Consider the following 23,706-nt stretch of genomic DNA (forward strand, 5'->3'; position numbering starts at 1 on the left):
AACAAATGGGACTACATCAAACTAAAAAGCTTCTGCATAGCAAAGAAAACCATTAACAAAACTAAAAGACAACTTATCAACTGGGAGAAAATATTTGCAAATTAAACCTAATAAGGGGTTAATATCCAAAAGATATAAAAACTTACATAACTCAACAACCAAAAAAAAGAATAACCTGATCAAAAAATGGGCAGAGGATATGAACAGACATTTTTCTCAAGAAGATATAGAGATGGCCAACACGTACATGAAAAGATGTTTAACCTCACTAATTATTAGAGAAATGCAAATCAAAACTACAATGAAATATCACCTCACATCCATCAGAATGGCTATTATTAAAAAGATAAGAAATAGGTGTTGGAGAGGATGTGGAGAAGAATGAATACTCATACACTGCTGGTGGGAATGTAAATTGGTGCAGCTGCTATGGGAAACAGTATGGAGATCTCTCAAAAAGTTAAAAAGAGAGATACTGTATGATCCAGCCATTCCACTACTGGGTATTTATCCAAAGAACATGAAAACACTAATTTGAAAAGATCTATGCACTGCTATGTTCATTGCAGCATTATTCACAATAGCCAATACTTAGAAGCAACTTAAGTGGGGCTGGCCCTGTGGCTGAGGGGTCAAGTTCATGCTCTCCATGTGGGTGGCCCAGGGTTTCATCAGTTCAGATCCTGGGCACAGACCTAGCACTGCTCATCAAACTATGTTGAGGCAGCATTCCACATAGCACAACTAGAAGGACCTACAACTAGAATATACAACTATGTAATGGGAGGCTTTAAAGAAGAAGAAAAAAAGATTGGCAACAGGTGTTAGTGCACAGCAACCTAGGTGCCCAGCAATGGATGAATGGATAAAGAAGATGTGGTACATATGTATACATTGGAATACTACTCAGCCATAAAAAGATGAATCTTGCCATTTGCGACAACATGAATGGACCTTGTGTGTTTTATGCTAGGTGAAATAAGTCAGATGGAGAAAGACAATTACCATATGATTTACCTCATATGTGGAAGATAAATAAACAAACACATAGACATGGGGAATAGATTGGTGGTTACCAGGGAGGAAGGGGATGGTAGGAGGGTGAAAGGGGTAAATGGGCATGTGTCTATGGTGATGGCCGGAAACTAGACTTTTGGTGGTGAACACAATGTACTCTATACAGAAGTAAAAATATAGTGATGCACACCTGAAATTTATATAATGTTATAAACCAACGTGACCTCTATAAAGTAAAAAACAGACGAACAAATAACATGGTAGACTTGAATACGAATAGATCAGTAATTACATTAAATATAAATTGTCTAATTACCCAATTTAGATAAAAATATTAAATGAAATTATCTGAAAGAAAAGTATTATGAAAAACACAAGTAAACTATGAATCTATATAAAAAGTGAAAAGCAAAAGAGTAAAAAAGGCAACTGCAAATAAAATCCAAAACAAAGCTGAAGTATCTACTCAAATATTAGAAAAAATAGAATTTAAGGTCCATAGCATTACTAGAGATAAAAATGATCATTTGATAGTGCTAAAAGTTTCATTTTCCTAGGAACATAAAATGACTTTGAGTTTGTATGTATCTAAAAATATAGTTCCCAAATGTGCCAAGCAAATATAGACATGCAGGGAACACTGACAGGTCCACAATCATAGCAGTATAATTTAGCAAATATCATCAGTAATTGATAGAAAGTGAACAAAATCAGTACAGAATATAGAAGACTTCTGGGATGTGATTAACAAATATGACCTAATGGATTCAAATAGAACACCATATCACATGGCTATAGAATACACCTTCTTTTCAGGCACACATAAGATATTCACCAAAGTTGATCACACAAAACTTGACCATAATGCAAGTTTCCATGTATTTCAAAGGATTGCTATTACCACGCCTATATGATTGAACCTAGAGTTCAATTGGTAATCATTAATAAAATTAAGTGGATTATTTCTGCTATGTATTGGTTTGACATCATTTCAAGTCCACTGGTTTACGACAAAGACTAAAAAAAGTTGTTTCAATATAGGAATGAAGTATGTTGTACCAGGATGTCATCATCTCATCTGTTATTGTCAATAAGAACTCAGTAGCTCAGTTGATGAGGAACACTGCTGGGGGCTGATCGGCAAGAACACATAGGGAAGCAACTATGGCAAGGGTACATTTAGACTATAAATACCCAGAGTTTGTGAGAAATATCTGAGAATTTTGGTCTTTGCAAGGCAACACTTTGCTAACCTAAATAAACTCTCCAAAGACGTTGGGCATTAGCTCTTATTGTGGTAAGGCCCACTCCCTTATAGGTAGTAATGACAAACCTCACAGTGGCCCCATGAAGGAGACCAGCCTGCCTGCCAACACTGGCACAGTCGATCCCTAGCCACAAGGGACTTTTATTCTGCACTAGCAGCTGGAAGTCAGCTCTCTGGATCCCGGGTGAGGACATGGCACCACTTGGCATGCCATGCTGTGGTGGATGTCCCACAAATAAAGTAGAGGAAGATGGGCATGGATGTTAGCTCAGGGTCAGTCTTCCTCAACAAAATAAAAAGAGGAGGATTGGCAGTAGTTAGCTCAGGGCTAATCTTCCTCAAAAAAAAAAACAAAAAACTGGACTGTTGGTGGTGAACACAAGGCAGTTTATATAGAAACTGAAATCTAGGGATGTACACCTGAAATTTACACAATGTTGTAAGCCAATAGGACCTCAGTAAAAAACAAAAGCAAAAATAGTACACCTCAGAATAAATTTGGACTTTGTTCCTTTCATCTCTGCTTGCCTGGAACAATAGTGTGGTTAATCTATCATTGGTTTGGAATATGTTATATTATTCCTTTATTGGCTTATTAAGAGACATTATCTCTTATGCTATTGGTTTGCAAAACTATTGTAAATCCTACAGTGACCCTGTGTTAAATAAACTATTGGCAAAGGCAGTCTCAGTTTCTGATCATAATTTTGCCCCCTAAAACAAAACAATTTCTGTACCTTTGGTAATTAAGAAATTAACTAAAGTATCCATGCGTTAAAAATAAATCATCACAGGTACAGAAAATGATGAAAAACAAAGAAAATTTTAGGGAAAATACTACTATGTCTTAAACTACTAGAAAACAGATAAAACATTACTTATTTAGAAAATAAGTTGAAAATTAATGAGTTAAACATCAATTTCATGAGTTATAAGAAGAAATACAAAACAAATCCAAATAAAGAGGAAGATAACAGCAATGTAGATGAAAGCAGAAATTAATGTTATGGAAATAACCACTGAGAAGTTTGAATAAAGCCAAAAAATTGTTCTTTGCAAAGGCAATAAAAATAGAAAATTGTTTTTTGGGCGGGGGGGGAGGAAGATTCACCCTGAGCTAACGTCCATGCCAATCCTCCTCTACTTTGTATGTGGGTTGCCACCACAGCATGGCTGATGAGTGGTGTAGGTCCACACCTGGGATCTGAACCCATGAACCTGGGCCACTGAAGCGGAGCATGACAAACTTAACCACTGCGTCGTGGGCCTCGTTCCCAAAATAGACAAAATTTGATCAATGATACTGATTGATAAAGTAGAAGGCACAAATAACTCATACCAGAATGAAAAAGGAGACTTTAGATTTTACAGAGATTTTAAAGAGAGAAAGTGAAGAATTTCTGAACAATCTTTAGGCCAACACACTTGAAAATTTAGATAAAATGGGCAAGGTCTTAAAAAAAGGTACAGCTTAGCAAATCAAAGAAAGAAGGAGCCTGAACTAGTAGTCAAAAATCTTCTGGCACAGAAAATTTCAGGCACTATAGATTTTAATGTGTTATTATTATAGAAAAAGATAATAATGGCAAAGCATTATAAATATGATAAACGGCAAATTAAGACACTTAAAAAGCATTTCCTCAGCTTACAGATGGTATGATCAGATTGCTGTGAAGTTGCAGGGCCTCAGGCCGTAAAGAAACAGATGCTTGCTGTTGTATTCATGACCATCTCATCCAAGCACGAACATCTCCATTCTCTAGATCTTAATCCTCGATCATTTTTTGTCACAGCATTAAAGGACTAAATGTCAGACCATGTGCATATTGGCATGTTTGCCCTTCTTTGAACCTTTATAAGACAGAAAGGATGAAAAAAATACTGATGTATCATATTTAGCATTCCAGCCTGCCACCGTGTGGACATTTGAACTTCAAAAAGAGTAAAATCAGCAGATTAGAAAGAATGTTGGGTCTTTCTAATCTTTGAATTTTCAAACCACATGAGCGATCGTGGTCAATCAATTTTATTTTTAGTGTGTCTGCCTCCAATAAGTTTGATCATATGAAGAAAAGGCAATATGAATTCTTTGGAACTTAAAAATAATTATATTGGACACCTTCTAATGAGTCTTACTTTTAAGAACACACAGAAATTTCCATATGTAGCCATAAGCTTTCAATTTCTTTTTTCCTCACCTTGAAGTTGAATGTAATTTAAGCATTTTATTAAACTCGAATGTATTTAAGCTTATTATTTCTTGATCCTGTTTCACAATGACATGTAATAATAATAAAAATAATGATTAAAATAATAATTACCATACTATTGGCTAGTGTTTATTGAGATGCTTAATATAGCTCAGCACTATCCTAAGCACTTTAATAATAGCTAACAGTTATTAGTATATTTCAAATACTTTATATGGATTATAGAAATTTAGTGACTTGCCCTTGGCTATTAACTGGCCAAACTGGGTTTCAAACCAAGGAGACTGAATCCAGGGAGTGGTTCTCAACTCTAGTGTACAACAGGATCACCTGCAGGGCTTGTTAATCAGTAATTGATGGTCCCACTCTTAGTAGGTCTGTATGGGGCCTAAGAATTTGCATTTCTAACAGGTTCCTAGGTGAAGCAGATGCTCCTGGTTCAGGGACTACACTTAGAGAAATATTGTTGCAGGACCTGTGCTCTGAAGCACTTATGCTGTTTTGCCTCCCTGCAGCATCTCATTTAATCCTGTCAATGACTCTGAGAGATGTACTATCATTATCTCAATGTCTATGTAGGAAAATTGAGAATGTGAAAGATTAAGTACATTACTCACCTTCAAACAGCTAGTAAATAATAGAATCAGAATTTGAACCCATGTCTATCTATTTCTTTTGGAATGTGTGTACGATTTAAAAATAGTTTAATATAGATTTTAAAGCCTAACTAAAATCGAACATTTGTAGACTCCATGATTCTCTGTGAAACTATACGCAATAGTTTTTTGGAACATGTTTTAAAAACCACTGCAGAGTCCAAAATTTTAACCACCGTTCTAACATAAGTTAAAAATAACCAAGACCAATCGATGCATTCCTAGGAATCACTTAAAGAAAATCAACCCACTTTTGTCTTCTTTCTACTAATTCTAAAAATTTATTGCTACTTACAATGAACAGCATTTTCTGAGGTATTGTTTATTTTGAATAATTCTTTATTAAACTAACGTTTTTGATTTAAAATTAATAAATGATTAAAAATGGTGAAGAAAATTTTCTCTCCAGATTGTACTATATATTCTCTAGTTTAATGACAATCCAGAACAGTTTACTAAACTAAAAGAATTCCCAAATTAAATTATAAATTCACAGTGGAAAAAAGGACATGATGAAATTATAGAGTTTGAGAAGATTATAAATCTAAATTCTTGCATATTTCTTTCTCACTGAGTACTTGGACCCTGGTTCCTCTTTTTCCTAGTCCACAGGGATTAATGCACAAGGATCAAAGGGTTTCACCCTGACCATTGCTGTTGCCTAGTCTTCAATTTTTTAAAGTACAATGTTACTTTTAGATCAAAGCCTTCTTTTGGGTGGTCTTTCTGCTTAAGAGGCAGAGATGGTGTGGCAGGAGGATTTGAAAATCCATGTGGTGTCCCATTTGGACAAAGGTAGCTACAGTAGAGATTTCAGGAGGATATGGGAAAGCTGTATTTTAGAGTTCACTTTTACAATGTTTATCTTGGTTTTTGAAGATGTCAGGAAATAACTTTGGCATTAATAGTAAATAGTTTGCTTAGATGTTTTAATTCATAATCTCAGGAGCTTCATTTGTAAGTCTAGCCAAAAGCTTGCCATCTTACCTTTGCTGTTTACTCATAGGGAGCTTAAGGCACTAAGCTCTGGGTTCACTTGGGCTAGAGCAATGTGATTGCCTGACTTCTTCCACTTTCTTTTCTTTTCTCTTTGAAGCATCTTTAAAAATGAGCTTATTTCAGAGAAAAGCAAATATTACACTGTACTATTAATATTTTAGTGCCATTTAAAATATTTATTAGAATATATTTCTTTCTTATGTGTGATTTTAAAAGGTTTTTGGTTTTCTTAACTGATCCAATATAACTGCAGGTTCAATTTCAAATCACGTAATTGAAAAATAAAAAAACTTAGGAACATTATAATTCACCTCAACAACTCTTCATCCTAGGTAAATCCACTTTATTTGTTGAGGATGGTAAGTGGATTGGGGACTCCTTGGTGAGGTGTGTTTTAGAGATCCATGGAAAAACACACTCTTTACCTTTCTCCATATCAACCAGCAAGATTATTTTACATGTGACATGTAGGTGTCACGATGCCATTTCTGGCACCATGATTAATAGGGTTCTGAGGCTGATTCTCACAGCAGAAAGAAAATCCTTTATTTTGCCTTGAATTTTTGGAGAAAGGATGACAAGTCAGAGCAAGAATAAACACTCCGTGGCTTCAAGATTTCTCAGTCTAACTTTCTTTAATTTTTTTCCCATCTATTCTTTCCTGAGCTATTAGAAAACTCTCCCAATGTCCCTATCCCCCTAAATGCTTTGAGTGCTGATAACCATGAAGAGATAAACTGTCCCATGGCTACCTTGCTTTTAGTGACCAAATAGACTGTCCTTGGGATTTTTTTCCTCAGTTCTGAGCTCATGCACCATTTTACAGAGCTTTAACTGCATCTCTAGTTTAATGATAAAGCTGGTGCTTAATTTCTATGATGTAAAAAAAATAATTTCCTTACCTTAATTCCATTATTGAAATTTCTTTCTTTTGTAAACACTTCGAGTTTATTTCTACTGCCATATTCCCTTTCAGTTTTTATTTGGTCAAGCTACAGGCATTTACTTTTTTCAATCTTTCTTCATAAATCAGTCCTTTTAGTTCTATTGGCCTTTTTATAAGTCATTCTTGAATTCTCACGTAAAATGCTAATTACAAAACTATGTAATCTCAACACATTTCTGAAGCATAACATGTCTGACAAGATTAAGTATATTTCTGTGTATTTTATGAAAAAGGAGCTCTCACGGGACTGTTGTACTTGTCTTCACGCATCTACCTGGTATCAGTAAAAGTGGAATAATGTGCGTGGATTACCACACCCACTTGAACCTCTGCGAATAGTGTTTCTATTGGGGTGATGTTTGTCTTCTCACAAAACTGTAAACAACTTGAGGGCAGGAACTATGTCTATTTTCCTGTTGGCACAGTAATATTTGTATTGAAATGAGAGTGAATGATTGAATTTTGAGTTGAAAATTCGAGTTTGTAGTGTTACGGCCCAAAGTGAAAAATCAATATTTGTGAAATTGGGATTATAGGTTCTTTTTAGCAGGGAGCTAACAGAAGTGCTTGAGTTGAAATAATTGTATCACCTGCCCCATCCCTGATATTACATACTATTTTATCTGCAGGAAAAAATGTCAATCTTTAGGCTAAAAAGGATTGAGATGTTGACTAGAATGTGTTAATATTTTTGAAAATTTATCAGATTGCATTAGTCAGCTCAGGCAACTGCAACAGAATACCAAAATGGGGTGGCTTAAACAACAGAAATTTATTTTCTCACAGTTCTAGAGGCATCAAGTACAAAATCAAAGTGGTACAAATGTGATTTCTGGTGAGAGCGCTCTTCCTGCCGTGTAGATGGCCTTTCCTCTGTTTGTGTGGAGAGAGAGACAGAGAGGGAGAAAGAGAGATCTTTTGTGTCGTGTCTCTTCCTCTTTGTATAAGGACACTAGCCCTTTGGATTAGGATCCCACTCAATGACCTCATTTAACCTTAATTACCTCTCTAAAGGCCCTATCTCCAGATAGCGTACCTTTGGAGGTTAGGGCTTCAACCGATCAATTTTAGAGGGGTACAATTCAGTCCATAATACATATTTACCACCTCAAGTAATACTCATTCTTTTGTAGTGCTCCATTCATTGATGCTGAATCATGCATGCTTGAGGCAGGAATGGGAGAGGGGTGCAGTGGCAATACAGCAAAGAATGATGAAGGCAGTGCTTAGTTTTCTTAATTTAGATTTTAAAAATCCTGACACCGACAACCAGTTCTCTGATTCTCCAGACACCAACTGGTGTCCAATATTTCAATTCAATTCTGACACAAACTACCTGGAGTTAGTGCAGATACCACAGAATAAGAGCTTAGTCCACAGGACTTCCCTCCACTTCAGATGCCAGTCACAAGTCTTGGGCGACCTTCTGATAACTGGCTATAAACCAGTGGTTCCCACAACCACCTCCTCAGGTTCAACAATTTGATAGAATGGCTCACAGAACTCAGGAACACACTTTACTTATATTTATTGGTTTATTATAAAGGATACAATGTAGGAAGAGACAAATAGAAGGTGTGGGGGAAAAGATGTGTGGAGCTTTTATACCTTCTGTGCGTCCACCATTCTTCCTCCCAACCCCTTGATGTGTTTACCAACCTGGAAGCTCTCTGAATCTCATTCAAGATTGTTTATAGAGCTTAACTTCTAGACCATTCTTCACTTCCCAGACGTCAGGAAGTAGGGCTGAAAGTTCCAACTCCCTAATCATTTGGTCTTTCTGGTGACCAGCCCCCATTCTAAGGCTAAATAAGGGCCCCATCCTACATCACTTCACTTCATTATCATAAACTCAGACGTGATCCAAATGTGCTCCTTATGAATAACACAAGACACGCACATTCCTCAGGAAATTTTCGCATTTTAGGAGCTCTGTACTAGGAACTAGGGACAAAGAACAAATATATTTCTGTATTATAGCACACCATGTTTAAAGAGTATAGCAGAAAAAGTAGTCTTGAAGTCAGACTTTCATTTAAGGCTCAAACTCCAGGGAAAAAGGGTCTCTGAATTCCAAAGTCCATTCTATAAATATCAAGATCTAGAATCTAGAGGGCTTAAGAATTTTAGGATGTATGCAGGAATCGATGTGAAAGCTCTTTTTCTGACTGAAAGGAGGTAATGGTTTAACCAGTTTGTTCAAAGGGGAAGAAATGGAGAAGAGAGAGTAAGCATTAAAAATAGGTGAGTGTTTCTGAGAGGGCCCTGGCCTTGGACTCTCCTGAAATTGAATCTCTGGGGAGCTGGGCATTATCAGTTTTCCCAATAACATTGAAGATCCCTGAGCAAAGAAGACTTGCATTGCAATATGGATCTAGATTCCTGGAAGTGGTTGTTCTTACGGAATTTCCTAAACTATGCTGAAAATTTGGAAAGCTTTTTTCTTCTCAACTTTATATGACATTCCATGCTTGCAATTAAAATTAATTATGTTCTTTTTCATATTCTAAATAAATGAGTCTACTTCTATATCAAATATGTTAGAGAGGGCCTAGAATGTGGTCTGTCTTCTGGATTTGAGTAGTTTTATCAATACCTCCAGAAATGCTATTTGTTGGCCTCCTTTTTTGAATACGAGGCTGCTAATTTACTGGCAACAGCTACTAGAGATGAAAGCAAAGGTAGTGAATGGAGAAGAGACAAATTCTAGTTCTAAACAAATAGAATGTCAGAAAATGTCCGATTGTGTTCAGTAGAACTTCAGAGATGGTGAGATGATTCCGTCACTGTTACGAGTTGTAGCCCAAGACATGACTTTTTGGAGCCATAATCTGATAAAATGGAACTCACAGAAAATGTCTTCTGAGTAATGTTTTTAAAATAGTGAAAAGAGTAAGGAAAATCCATGGCTCCTTGAGTAAAGAATTATTTTTTTTTCTGATAACTGGAATCAACCTCTCGTATATGCATGTCTTTCTGTATGTATATTATCCATACCTTGGATCTATAATTTTAAGATTCTTGAAGTTTTGAAAGACAAAGAAGGTTACATACCATTGCTCTAAACAGATTCTGTGGAAACTTTGTAGAGGCCCTCAGGAGAATACAAATTGGAAAATATTTGAAAAACATTGATCAGAAACAAGTTATGATAACTTATTAAAAATTGTGCTTTCCTGGTTACAACAAAAGAATCTTTTCCCTCAAATACCAGAAAGAGATTTTTATACTTTGACCCTTTTATTGTGTTGTCCATGTATTTTAAATGATAACATCACTTGGTAATTCCTGCTTCACTCTTTAACCTAATAAAATGGTTGAATTTCAGATTTTAAAAAGTATCAGTAGAGATAGGAAATGACAATCTTTATCGAAGCTTTCAAAATGAGGGGAGATAACCACATCAGCTTTGGAGTCACATAGTGGAATTACTGTTTGATAAAATCACTCCTATTGAGATCATTACAGCAACTAAAACTGTAATGAGGTCTGAGATGCAATTTCCATATTCAGAATTCCTTCACACAACGTCTTATGCTGATCTTTCAAGGTACTTTGCACATTTCAATCACTTTCTGCGTGGACATTTTTCCCCCTAGGCTCGTGGTGAGCATGGAATTGAGCCAATGTGTTTTCCTTCCTAGGGCAGCATCAGGAACGGATGTTTGTTATAAGATTTGTCCTGTCTTGCCAACTCTGCTGAGTGTGTCAACCAAGCTGATTACACAGCAATTTAGGTTTTTGGCAAGTTTGTCTCCCATTTGAGTAAGGGTAAAGGTAACGTTCTCTGTAAAAAACACCTCAGTTAATATGTCTGAAAGGCTCCAAGGCAATGCGTGGCAGTTTGGGTGCGGAGGCACGGAGATGGAACCTTGGTAAGGACATGTTCGCTGCAAATGGTAACTGTCACCAGTATGGCTAACTACAGTGGTGGCACCATTTTCTCCCCCTTGTATGTAATTAGGTGCAGGCCCTAAACTATCCTATAATAAGGAAAAAAATTTCACGTCATAGATCTTTATACGTTATCAGGGTTTCACTGTCAAATGTGAATGAATACTGAAAACACTCTCTCAGTCAGATGATGGTAATTACAGACGGGGAATACGAAATTAAAGCCACCTGAATTTTCGTGTTAGTAACGAGAGGAGGGAAGGAAGCCTGCAGGAGCACACTGTTCAGGGAAGTGGCTAAATAATTGCGCACAGCGCTCAACATTTTGTCTCTATTGAGTAGAATGCCTAAACTCTGAGTATACTTTTTAATTGGTTGGATTCTCCCTAAATGACAGGGAGAAGCATATTATAAACATTTTGATGTGGGATCACAACAAAAAGAAAGATATTTAAGAAGCAGTCACATTCTGTTCATGGCTTCTTGAACTAAAATGCAACAGACAATGAATTACCTCTTTAACGAAGCTAAAGGACACATAATAATAATGTCAATATCAGCAAAAATATAATACTTATTATGGATCAGGTACTGGCCCAAGCATTTCACACATATTAACTCACTTAATCCTTCCAACAACACTGTGAAGGTGTTAGTGTTATTATTCCCATTTTTACGGATGAGAAACTGAGTCAATGAGGGGTTAAGTAAATTTTCTAAGTCACCACTCTGTGAAGTGGTTAACCTGGGATTCCAATCCGTACAGCCCACCACTAGAGTCCCCTGCTTACACAGTATACCACACTGTCACTGAAGTAATAATAAAACTAACACTTGTCTCAGACCTTCCCAACTATAGACACTGCTAACACAATTAATCCTCACAAAAACCCTCAGGGTAACTACCATTACTACCCATGTTTCTCAGAGGAATACTCTGAGATCCAGAGAGGTTAAGTGGCTTATTGACATCATAGATAATAAACAATGGAGCTGTAACTCATATTTAGAAAATCTTGCTGTAGAATTGCTATTAACTATTCTGCTATTTACCTAACATTTTTTAAGTAGGCAATTAACTTAGCTATGTCCCAGAATCATAATAATCACAATTCAGTGATTTGTTAAGATTGTTCCTTTTTAAATTTTACGTCATTTCTAAGGCTTGAACCAATGAGAAAGCCTTATGCTGAGCAGGGAGCAAGGCTCCTCACATAGGAATTAGTGGATCCATACCTCCTTGGCCAAGGATTTTATGAGTTGTCTTATTGCGTTGATCAACTTTATAGGATTATTAAGACTTTTTCTCCTATTTCTTTGTTGTAGGTATAGTCATAATCTTCATTCACTGGTGGAAAAACATCATGAAATTATTAAGACATATTGTAGCAGAGTGGTTGTGAACATCAGCCCTGGGGCCAAACTGGGTAGTTATGTGATCTGGAGCAAGCTACCTACTTACCTAAGCCTCACTTTACTCATTTATAAAATGGGAATAATAGTAGCCCCTGTATCATAAGATTGTTATGAAGACTAAATGGGTATTTTTATGTAAAATGATTAGAGTAGTGGCTTGCATATTGTAAATACAATATATGTCTGACAGTACTAACTCTCCAACTCACCTTGCATAATATCACCTCAGGGCCTTTGCACTTGCTCTACTTACTCCCTGGACCAATTTTTCCCGCAGAGGAGTGCACAGCTTATTCCTCATCTCCTTTAGGTTTTTACTCAAATGCAATCTTTAGTGTTGGCTTTCTCTACCCTCTCTAACATTATAATTACTTCCCCAATCTCCTCATTCTGTTTATCCCGTTTCTCTGCTTTCATTTTTCTTATCATTTATGTATCTCCTTGTATTTCTCCCTAGCATTTCTTCTGCTGCTTTATGTTTCTGTTTTCTGGATGCTTTATGTTTTACTAATTTGTCCTGTTGAGAGTCTGTCTTTCCTTACTAGAATGTAAGCTCCATGAGAACAGAGATTTCTTTCTGTTTTGCTCTGGGCTGTGTCCTCCACACCTAGGAGAGCCCTGGCACATAGTAGGTGCTTAATCAATATTTGTCCCATGCATGCAAACATGCATGCATGAATGAATGGATGCTTTTGCAGTGTAAGGAGCTATTACATGTCAGATGTTATGTGATATCTTTGGTTTTGTATTAAAAACGATGCAGACACTTGAGTTTTTATAGAATCATAAAATCTGCTGCTAGCCTTGCTGTGAATTAGAAGAAGATGCTGATTTCTCCGGGGTATAGCTCTGAGCTAGGGCACACAACTTGGCTAGGGAAGAAAAGGATAAATTTCAGGCTGCCACCTATATACAAATTCCTTTTTATTGAGAAGACCTACTGAGATGTTAATATAATAAACTGAAACATATTTTAAAAAACAAACTAAAACTTGGTTAATATCTATCAATCAAATATCTAAGTATTTATCTATCCATCTATCTAATCACTATATGCATGTCAAATATAGGGTTCTAATTTTTTCTTCATCTGTTCTGATGAGGTTGAGATTATTTATTTGACAGCCATGAGTTTTATTTAAATCTTATAAATTTTTTAAAAATATTATAAAGAATAATTACAACAGAGATCTTTACATTTAAAATCTATGAAAATTTGCTTGAAATTTCATCTTTAAATGTAAGGAACTTTTTGCCAGTGGGAAGCAGAGTTTTATTGCTGTTTTAGTTGCCTCATTATGGCCTGATTTTGAGCTTTTTGCTTTATCTTAATCAAAGCAAGGAAAAATTCGACAAACTTTATAATAGGATGAACCATTTTCTACCTAGAAAAGTTTAAGAGCTGTGTTTTCTGGCCTCAGTCTAGAAATACTAGGTGGTTCCCGATTCTGTTTTGAAATTTGCGTACATTAGCATGCCTAAATTATATTAGTAATTAAAGATATGTTAAAGCATTAGTATCAAAGATATACAAAAGTATATTTTGCCTCCCCATTTTTTTCTATTCCAGCATATTAATGTAAAGTTTTATTTTTCTTTTCACTATTCACACATTTACACTTAATTCCTTCCCCTAGAGAATTTTTTCTCCATCATCAGTTTGTCTCAGAAAAAATATTGTTAAGTTCCCATAAAATAAGGAAGGTATAATAGCACTGGTGTGCCAGAGTGGCCTCTTAGAGCTTTTTCTCCATTCTTGGCTGAGAGCCTAAATGACTCAGGAGAAGAGCTGATGACTCATATCCAGCATCTTCGATAATCTCCGCAGGCTCCACCTTTCTATGTATATTCTGCTCAGTGTTTCTCTGACTCGAAGTAGCGATTTCTATCCAATTGTCTTATACCTAGACTCTATCTCTGCAATCACATCACTTATACATTTTTCTAGTTTTCAAAATCAGTTTCTTTCCTAGACTCTTTCTCTGAGATTAATTTGGATGTTGCAATTTGCAGATTAGGGGTCCGTCCAACCTGAGCTGAAACCTGTACTTAGAATTTCAGTACGGCCTGGAGTTCAGATACATGGAGAAATGTGCACCCTCTCTTCCAGGGAGTCAGACAACATTCAAAGACAGGGTGCTAATTAAGCTGAGAGTGAAAGGATGGATACCTGTAAATAAGAAAGGATAAGGAAGGGTGAATAAGGCACAGAAGGCAGAGGGAACATTATATACTTGGGTAGTCAAGAGATGGGAGGTCGTGGGTTGTGGGATAAGGTGTTTGGGGGAGGGTGCTGAAAGAAAAGGGTGCACTAGGTGGAATCATAATGGCCTTTTAGGCTTAATTTGAATTTTAGCTTGTTGGCCAGCATTACTCATCCATAATATAATCACCTAAAAACTTACTAAGATTGAATGAGAGATAAAAATCTGGCAATCTTTCAAAAACTAATTATAAAGTACCAAAGTTTTACTCATAATTTGCTTTAAAAGATATAAATTAGAATCACATGAAGGATCTGTATATAATAACATTGCTCTCACTTGCATTGTATCCTGTTTGCTTGAGGGATAGATTTACTGTCAGTGGTCTGGCAATTGTATTTGTCTCTGAGAATGCCCATGGGAGTGGGGGACTCTTTTTAGTATCATTTATCATAAGTAGTGAGATTGAGATCCTCTTAAGAAGATTATATGAAAGATGAGACTGGATAGTTTGGTTGAGGCCTGATTTTGAAAGTCCTTGAATGACCTGCTAAGTAAAGCACTTGAGTGCATTGGAGAGTCATTTCCAGCTCAGATCTGTGTAGCTGAAAGACATCAGGCAGCAATGTGAAGGCAAGTGATTGGAGCCTAGGAGCCAGTTACAAGGAGTTTGCAATATAGAAGTGATGATGACCTGAATTCAGGTCATGTCAATGGGAGTGGATGAAGATGGATTGATGAGTCCCAGCAGAGGTGGAGCAATAGGATGTGGCAACGAAACATTAAGTGGGAAATTAGGGAGATGGAGGAATGAAACAATGATTCCCTGAGGACCACATAATTGGTAGGATGATGGTGTTAAAGAATACAGCAGAGATCACAGAGATGAATCAAGTGTTTGGGGAGAATAATGAATTCAAGTTTGGGCAATTTTGCATTTGAGGCATTCCTGGGACATCTGTGGGGATAAGCCTAAGGATGATAATTATAGTAAATACAAGATTTATCAAGTACTTGCTTGTTGCCAGGCACAGAGCTACATGCATTTTTCTCAATTTAAGGATGATGAAAGTGAGGTTTATTAAAGATAAATAATTTTGCCTCCGAGTGTTGGCTGGGAGTTGAACGTAGACACTCTCACTCCAAAGCGTGTATATACATTCTTAGCTCCTGCACGATACAGCCTCTGGGGCTCAGAAGGGATGTCAGGGATAGAGATGGGGATTTGAGGGCTATTAGTTTATAAGTGATCCTTCTGATTGTGAAAGGAGATGAGTTTTCCTAGGGAGAGATTATAGAGGGAGAATGCTGGTGGAACACATCTATACAACTTAAGTGGAATAAAGTGATTATAGACATTTAATGTCATGCAATGTTGTAAGACTGCTTTACATTGATTTCCTGTTGCAAGAAAATGGCTTTCTGAGTGCAGTGATGTGCCTTTGTTCAATGCGGTTCATCTCTCATTTACTCTTTGGGGATGAAGCCAGTTTAACAATATGTATGACTAATTCTTTCCTTAAGAAATAGAGATGAAGAGGTGACCTTCTGCACTGCCCGCTGACGGTGGGTTAAAATGGAAGGATTGGGGTTAGATGAACTGTCTCTACCTCCTTGCAAGGCTATGATTATTTTGCTTCTTCATTTCACTTGATATAGTAGATTTATTCGCTATTGATCAGAACGATATATTGGGAAGAAAAAACTATAGGAAATGATAACATAAAGAAAACACCCAGCTTTTTGATGTTGCTCTATAGACTAATTTAGAATTATTGTTTTTAGTACAGTATCAAGAAATAAAAATGCTTCTTTGTTTTATAGTATTCCTCAGCCTATTTTTCAAATTTCTTTTTAAATATTATTTTCCAGGCGTAATAGAAGTGACAACAGATTTTAAAGGATCCAGAAGCCTCTAACTTATATCGTCACCACCCCTAGTTTCCAATACATTCCTTAATACATATAATCTGCTACTGGAAATTATTTTTTTAGATCAAGAATATTTTTGGTCTTTGAAAATGAAGAAAGCCTCATTAAAATGAAAATCTCTTTGGAAGAGGTAACGGTTTAGCGCTTCTCAACCTTGATTACACGGCAGAGTTACTACGTCTGGGGCTTTTCATAATAGCAGTGCTAGGACTTCACTTCCAGAAGATACTGATTTAATTGGTTAGGGGTGGAATTTGGCCATTGGTACTTTTTTCTTTCTTGGCTTAAAGCAGAAATTTATTGTCTCACAGTTCTGGAGGCCAGAAGTCCAGAATCAAGGTGTCAGCAGGCTGGGCTGCCCCTACTGGCTCCAGGGGAGAATCAATCCTTGCCTTGTCCAGGCTCTGTTGGCTACAGGTGTTCCTTGGTTTGGGCTTCCATAACTCCAGTCTATAGCTCTGTGTTTGCATGGCCTTCTGCTCCTTGTGTTTCATCTCTTTCTGCCTTTCTTTTTTGAGGGCACCTGTCACTGGATTTAGGACCCCCTGATTAATCTAGGAAGATCTCTTCTTAAGATCCTTAATATCTGCAAAGACCTTTTTCCATATAAGGTCACATCCACCGGTACCATGGACTGAATTGTGTCCCCCTCAAATTCATATGTTGAAGCCTTAACCTCCGACGTGATGGTATTTGGGGATGGGGGCCTTTGGGAGGTAATTAGGTTTAGATAAGATAATGAGGATGGAGCCTTTGTGATGAGTTTAGTACCCTTATATAAAGAGATACAGGAGAGCTTACTTGTTCTCTCTCTCTGTCATGTGAAAACACAGCAAGAAGGCAGCCATCTGCAAACCAGGAAGAGGGTCCTCACCAGGAACTGAATTTGCTGGTATGTTCATTACGGAGCCTCCAGGACTATGAGAAAATAAATGTCTGTTGTCTAAGTCACTCAGTCTATGACCTTACGGCACAGCTGACTTACAGCAGCTCTGGCTGACTAAGACTACAGGCTGCAGCGATTAGGATGCACACGCCTCTGTAGGGAGGCCACTATTCAACCTACTGCAACTGGGATCACCTGAAGCACTTGGTTATATTTTAAACTTCCTCAGGCCAGGATTAAATGATAGAAAATCATTCAGTAGGCTCATTTCCTCTCTCTCCTACTATTAAATGATTGGACTTTTGTATTTTTTTAAACTCTCCACGAGATTCTAATACACAGCTGAGTTAACACACAATTGGGTAGTCAAATCAGAGTCTCCTAAATAAGAGATCTTACTCAGCATCAAGCTTTACTACACACTTTCTGTGATATAGGCCATCAAGCTGCTCAGATGGAGCAAAAGAGGTATGGAGACTTAAGGGTGGCTCCTCAGGTCCAATCTTCCCTCACTGGGCATGCACATTTTACCCAGAATAACAGATGAAGCTTCAAACCTTCTTCTGTGAGGGTTGTGGGAATCACTTTCCATGGTAGAGCAATCAAATTACTAAACAGATCCATTTTGTATGTGATATAGTACATGTAACATTATCCATGGCCTATAGATTCTAGTTTCTTTTTACTATAGGTAATTGTTAGTCACGGATAGCCTACTAAGGGCATTTCAGAGATAAAGTCTGTTTCTCCTATTAAATATTATTGGTCTGTTTATCTAGAGGATTGACATAAGGATTAAACAATGTTACCTATTTTCTTTGCATTCCCCGAGTTATCCTTCCCCTTTTTCCCCTCCCCATATCAGAGGTTGACTGCTTTAATTCATTGCTCGCAGCAACCAAGGTTGAGATCCAGTGATTTTTAGTGGGAATTGGTAGTTTGCCGGAGAGGCACTAGATACTAGCAGAAGTGGAGGCAGACAAAATAATACCATTAGAAGCATTGCCTGCATCAGTCTTGTTTAGGGCTGTCATTCATGTAACAGACATTCATTGATCATCTATTATGTGCTAGACATTGGGATGTTGCAGTAAAAAGACAGATACAGTCCCTAATGAATAGACAGACAGCAACTAAGTAAGAAAACATATAAGAAAATTCACTGTGATGAGAGTTATGGAGGGATTAAGAAGGCAATCAAGGAAACTAACTGGAGTGCAGTCAGGGGATGCCTTTGTGGGAAGGTGATGCTTGAGCTGAGGCCTGGAGCATGACTGTGAGCCTGTTTCTGGAGGGGCTGAGAGAAGTGCCTTCCCAGTAGAGAAGGGAAAGAGATTGGCATGTTCCTTCAGCAGTAGAAAGGAGGCCGGTGTGGCTGGAACATGGTGATCGGAGGAGAGTTGGATGAGATGGGGTTGGAGAGAGGACCACAGCCAGACCACGCAGAGGGTTCTAGGTTTGGATTTTGTTCTCATAGCCATGGGAAGCTGATGAGAGTTATGAGGAATATTTAAGCAGGGAAGTGAAAGCAGTTCCTGATCCATTTCTCTTTAGTAGGCTCAAGTTAACTGGGTGCTTATCCTTTGAAAGAGGGCATTTTGGAGAAACGAACCGTTCTTTAACCAGTGGCTACATCTGCTGCCAAAGACTTTGCTGACCAGCAAAATAAAACACTAATTCCTTCAACGGGGATGTCCAGAGCTACTCTTGCAAAGAGTAGAGAAGGAGGTTGCACGCCATTTTGTAAGAATGGGATAGATAACAGAGATAGAAATGCTTGGTTTCAGTGTTGGGTGAGAATTATCTACAAGAGACTCTGAAGTGAGAAAATATTTTGAGTTATCTCTTATAGCTTAGAATAATGTTAAAACTGATACATAAAGGGATGAAATGCATACAAGGATTGAAAACTGTGTATTCTTTCGTATGTAACACAATACGTTGGTCAAATTCTTTATTATAGTAGAAGCAAAAATAAAAAAAAGAGGATACAGTAGACAAGCCAAAATAGTTTACATAAAACACAATGGAAAGTGGCTGAGAAGAGGACAATTTTGGAAAATGATCTCTCCAGGAATGCTGCCAAAGTAAGTGGCAGTAGATATTGATTATATAAACCTGTCATGGATTGGTTTAACCAGTCATTCTGAAAATTGAATTGGATTTTTCTTCCTGAAATGATGTTTTTGAAGCTGTGCCAAATGCAATCTCTCTTCCCACCCATTCTGGTTTGTGTCGCTTTTCAGACTTAATAGTGCTCAGAAATTTATAATGTTGGTCACAGAAAAGTCCTTCTGTATGCCCGGAGCAAACTGACTACGTTACATCATTTTACATGACAATTTCCCTCACTTTAAAGATATTACATGTTCTGCAATTGTGGATGTCTAATATGCAATGCAGTGTGGGAATCAGTGAAGCTCAGAGGAGAAGGAAAAGCAACAAAGCACGCAAGCTGTATAAATAAGGTGACTGTGTAATTTACCCTCCAAACCTGGAAACTTTTGAGAATAAAAGGAAATGTTATAATTACACTTGTACCACAGGCTTAAACTGGAGATAGCCTGGGAAAACTGGTATGTATGTTTACCCTGTGAATAAGAGGAGTTATTTATTTATATTCATTTAAGTAAGTATTTATTTAAGGGATAGGAGCCAGAATGAGGCTTCAGAATAGGGTGCATGAAATGATGGATGTGGAACGGGGCGCATGGAAATTTGGAGGCCAATAGCAAAGGCGGTTGGTAACACTCTCTGGGTAGTAAAAATTTACCCAGCATGCTGAAGGTAGTTAGTAAGTCGATAAAGTCTAACCTTGAACTCTATACAGAAATCCCAAATATGTAAGTCAGAGATGACTGAAGCATAGATTTTTGCCCTGTGATATGGAAGAAAGTAAAACATATAAATAACTATACTAGGAGGTAAGTGACTGCCATGAAACTTATAGATCAAGTCTGGGATGGTTTGGGAAGTTTTAATGGACTACAAGCTATTTCAGGCAGGCCTGGAAAGATGGCTAGGTATTGGGAAAAAAGCAGATGAGAATGAAGGCTGTTCTAAATATAGGACATGGTAAAATGCAATGTATATATAGGTAATAATTTGGCTCAAACACAGTACATGAATAGGAGTCTCAGGAAATAATGTTTTAAAAGATAGATTGTCACCAACTCACAGAATGGCCCCAAGATTCAAAATGTGCCACCTGCTAATTGGTGAATATTTCACCAAAAGGTATAACTGATAACAATGCAAACTGAAGTTTGGAGATTCATTAGCTGAATCTGAAGCTGAAGATCTTGACAGTAATAATCTGGTTCAGAATGCACAATTCTTACCATCATAATCAGCTTTATTAAATTAATCTTCTTCCACTTCTCATGAGCCTACTGTTTAATTATAAGTTAGTGAAGGTTGCCCTGTCATTTGGGATATAAATAAGATTGACTTAAGCCTCCTGTTACACTCACCCCAGGAATATCAGTGCTCCTCAAGATCCTGGCTTGGATCCCTTGTTTTGGCTAGACCTGCTCCCTCCCGCAGCCTGATGGCCCTCTCAGCTCTGTACTGGCTCAGGCAGGAAACTCAGCACTGTTGCCCCCTGTTTGCCCCCTAAAACAGTTTTCACACAGTGTCTTGGTTTGGAGTGTGTTGAAAGCAGAGTCACGGATGGGCAAGGCCTTGGTAATCTGTTTGGGAGATGTACCCAGGCAGCAAGAATGAGGGGGTAGGAGGTGTAAAGCAGGGAAGGAGGAAAAGCCCACAGGAGGTATGTTGTTGGTGTTGCTGTTGTGAACAGTGGGGGCTCCAGAGATGAATGCAGAATGCCTCATAAAGTGGTCCCCTTCCATGGCAGCTGTCTGAGCAGCTATTTGCTATCTCCTGCCCCCAGTGGCTGAAGATTGACATGGCAGTGCACACTTTCTGCTTCTAGGCTGGGTGGTATTAGGATGAACAAACTCCTGTGGCATTCGAGAAGGTCCCAAGGAAGAATGCCCCAAGGAAGGGGATGCCAGCAAGTGGGGGCGGAGGAGGGCACTAGTCGGTAAGTCCTGGCTTGCTCAGAACTGTCCTCCGCAGATGTGCTTGAAATTGGAGGAGGGCTGATGGAGAATGGTGAAAGCAGTAGGTGCGTATCCACAGGGTACTTTTACGAAATGGATCTATCTTGGTTTGGGAGAAAATTTACATTGCCGAAAAATTAGGACAATAATTTAAAATTAAATATTAGACATCTGTATTTCTGAAAGGCTTTTTACTATCCCAAATTTCTTATGAGACTTACTTATAGGCTCCAGACACTACAAAAACTGTTCTTCCCAACCTGCTGCTTCATCCCTTAACCCTCTTCACATTTCTTTAGGGTGCCCTCTATTGGGGCTTACTTATGAAATTAATTGTCCTGTTATCATCAGCCAGAACAATCTAACTTTCTGCCTCTTAACTAGAATCTGGACCAACACTTGCGTATCTAAGAATGTATTTATGTTCTTGTTGAAGACACAGTCATCCACTCTTGGTGTCACTCAGGAGCATCAGAGAACTGGCCAAGATTTTGAAAGATCAATCTTCTTATCTCATTCCCTCCCAGCCACGGGTAGGTTGAATGGAGCAGTTTACAAATTTATTTTCCCTTTGATAAGAATGATGCCTCCCATTCCTGGCCTGACAACATCCTAATGGCAGAAGGGCCAATAAGCAGCATAGGTTTTAAATAGTTTCTTTTTCTTCTGAAGATCAGAGAAGTTAATCAACTTCCAGCTCACATAGACGGTGAGTGCCCGATCTGGGATTCAGATCTCCTTATATCTCTTTGACACCAAAGCCCCGTACCAAATATGCAAGCCTTACACCACATTGCCTTCTTAAAAATAATGTCATGCTTACATTTAGTTACCTATTAGCTTTTTCTCTCTTAGCTAGGGCTTGTTGGATAGCTCTTAGTCAAAGACAGAAAATTATAATTCTCAAATAAATTGAGTCCAGCTAATTATCATATTTTAAGACTAAGGAAAACTTTGATTTCATAGTTGATTTATCAATTGTTTTTATATCACCTCACTATTGAACTCAGTTGTATTTTGCTTTTTGATGGATTTGGGCAAATGGGATAAATATCCATTAAGTTTTCTAAACTATGAAGGAGTCAGATCAATGATGTGTGCATTTAGGTCAAATATGCTGAGAGTCGAAAAAACTTGGGAAGGAAAGGATTAATGTTATGTGTGGGCCTTCAGCAGAGTTTGTCTTGAAGTTCCTGTGATAAAGCTTAGGCTAAGATTTTTCTAACCTCTCTCCCCCAATTGATTTTACATATTGAACCTCACAATTAAGTATATGCATACACATATATTCATATATTTATATATAAAAGGAGTCAGGTATTGACTGAGTTTAAATTTCTTTGGATATGCTTTCTGTTATCAAAAAAGTTTCCAGGGCAAAAAAAAATACATAATTTCAAACTACTTAGAAAATTTTATATTTTATTTTTGCATCACTGCATTTTACCATATAATTTCACAGACGAGAGCCAAAATAATAATAAAATACATAATATGGAATATATAGTTATATCTAAAATGTAAATGTAGTAAGGAAAAGAAAATGTGATATTATTATGTAATTAAGAATTTCAGAATTGTCTTTACTCTTTTGTTTCATCCTATAGCACCTATGTGTTTATTAAAGAATTTAAAAAGGAAAGTACTTGTTGCATGTGTAGCTGTTAATATGAAGCTTAATGCCTTTCAGCTGTCTGTCCATATAATTTGTGCCTTTGATTATTAGTATATTTAGCTAGTAAATTTAACTTTATAAATGAGCACTTTTCCATGTATATATGTGTGTGTATAATTCCTGAGAGAATTCTTTAAAATATTCCAAACCAGAGTCCTTGGAATTAAGTCCCGAAGGAAAAAGCCCTTGCCTTTACAGATTCACTGTATCCAGGCTCTGACATTCTCAAGTCAACTTTTATTTCCTCCAAAGCAAAATAATTGTGTTGATGTTGAGGTGTCAACGGAAAAAAATAGGTTTAGTCTTCTAGAAACACAGTTTAATGATTGCCATTCCTGTCATTATAGGGACTATAATGCACTTAGTTTTTCCTCCATAAAGGTTAAGGACATTTACATTATCGCAAGTAGCACTTTCAAAATTGCACAAAATGATACATGTTCTTTTGAAGGCATTTTATCAATGACTATTGATTCAACCCAGAAACCAGATTTAATAATGACTGCTTTGCTAAGCACATGTCACAGCAGAGTCCCT

Source organism: Equus quagga, chromosome 6, assembly GCF_021613505.1.
Source record: "Equus quagga isolate Etosha38 chromosome 6, UCLA_HA_Equagga_1.0, whole genome shotgun sequence".
In the NCBI taxonomy this organism is placed as follows: Eukaryota; Metazoa; Chordata; class Mammalia; order Perissodactyla; family Equidae; genus Equus; species Equus quagga.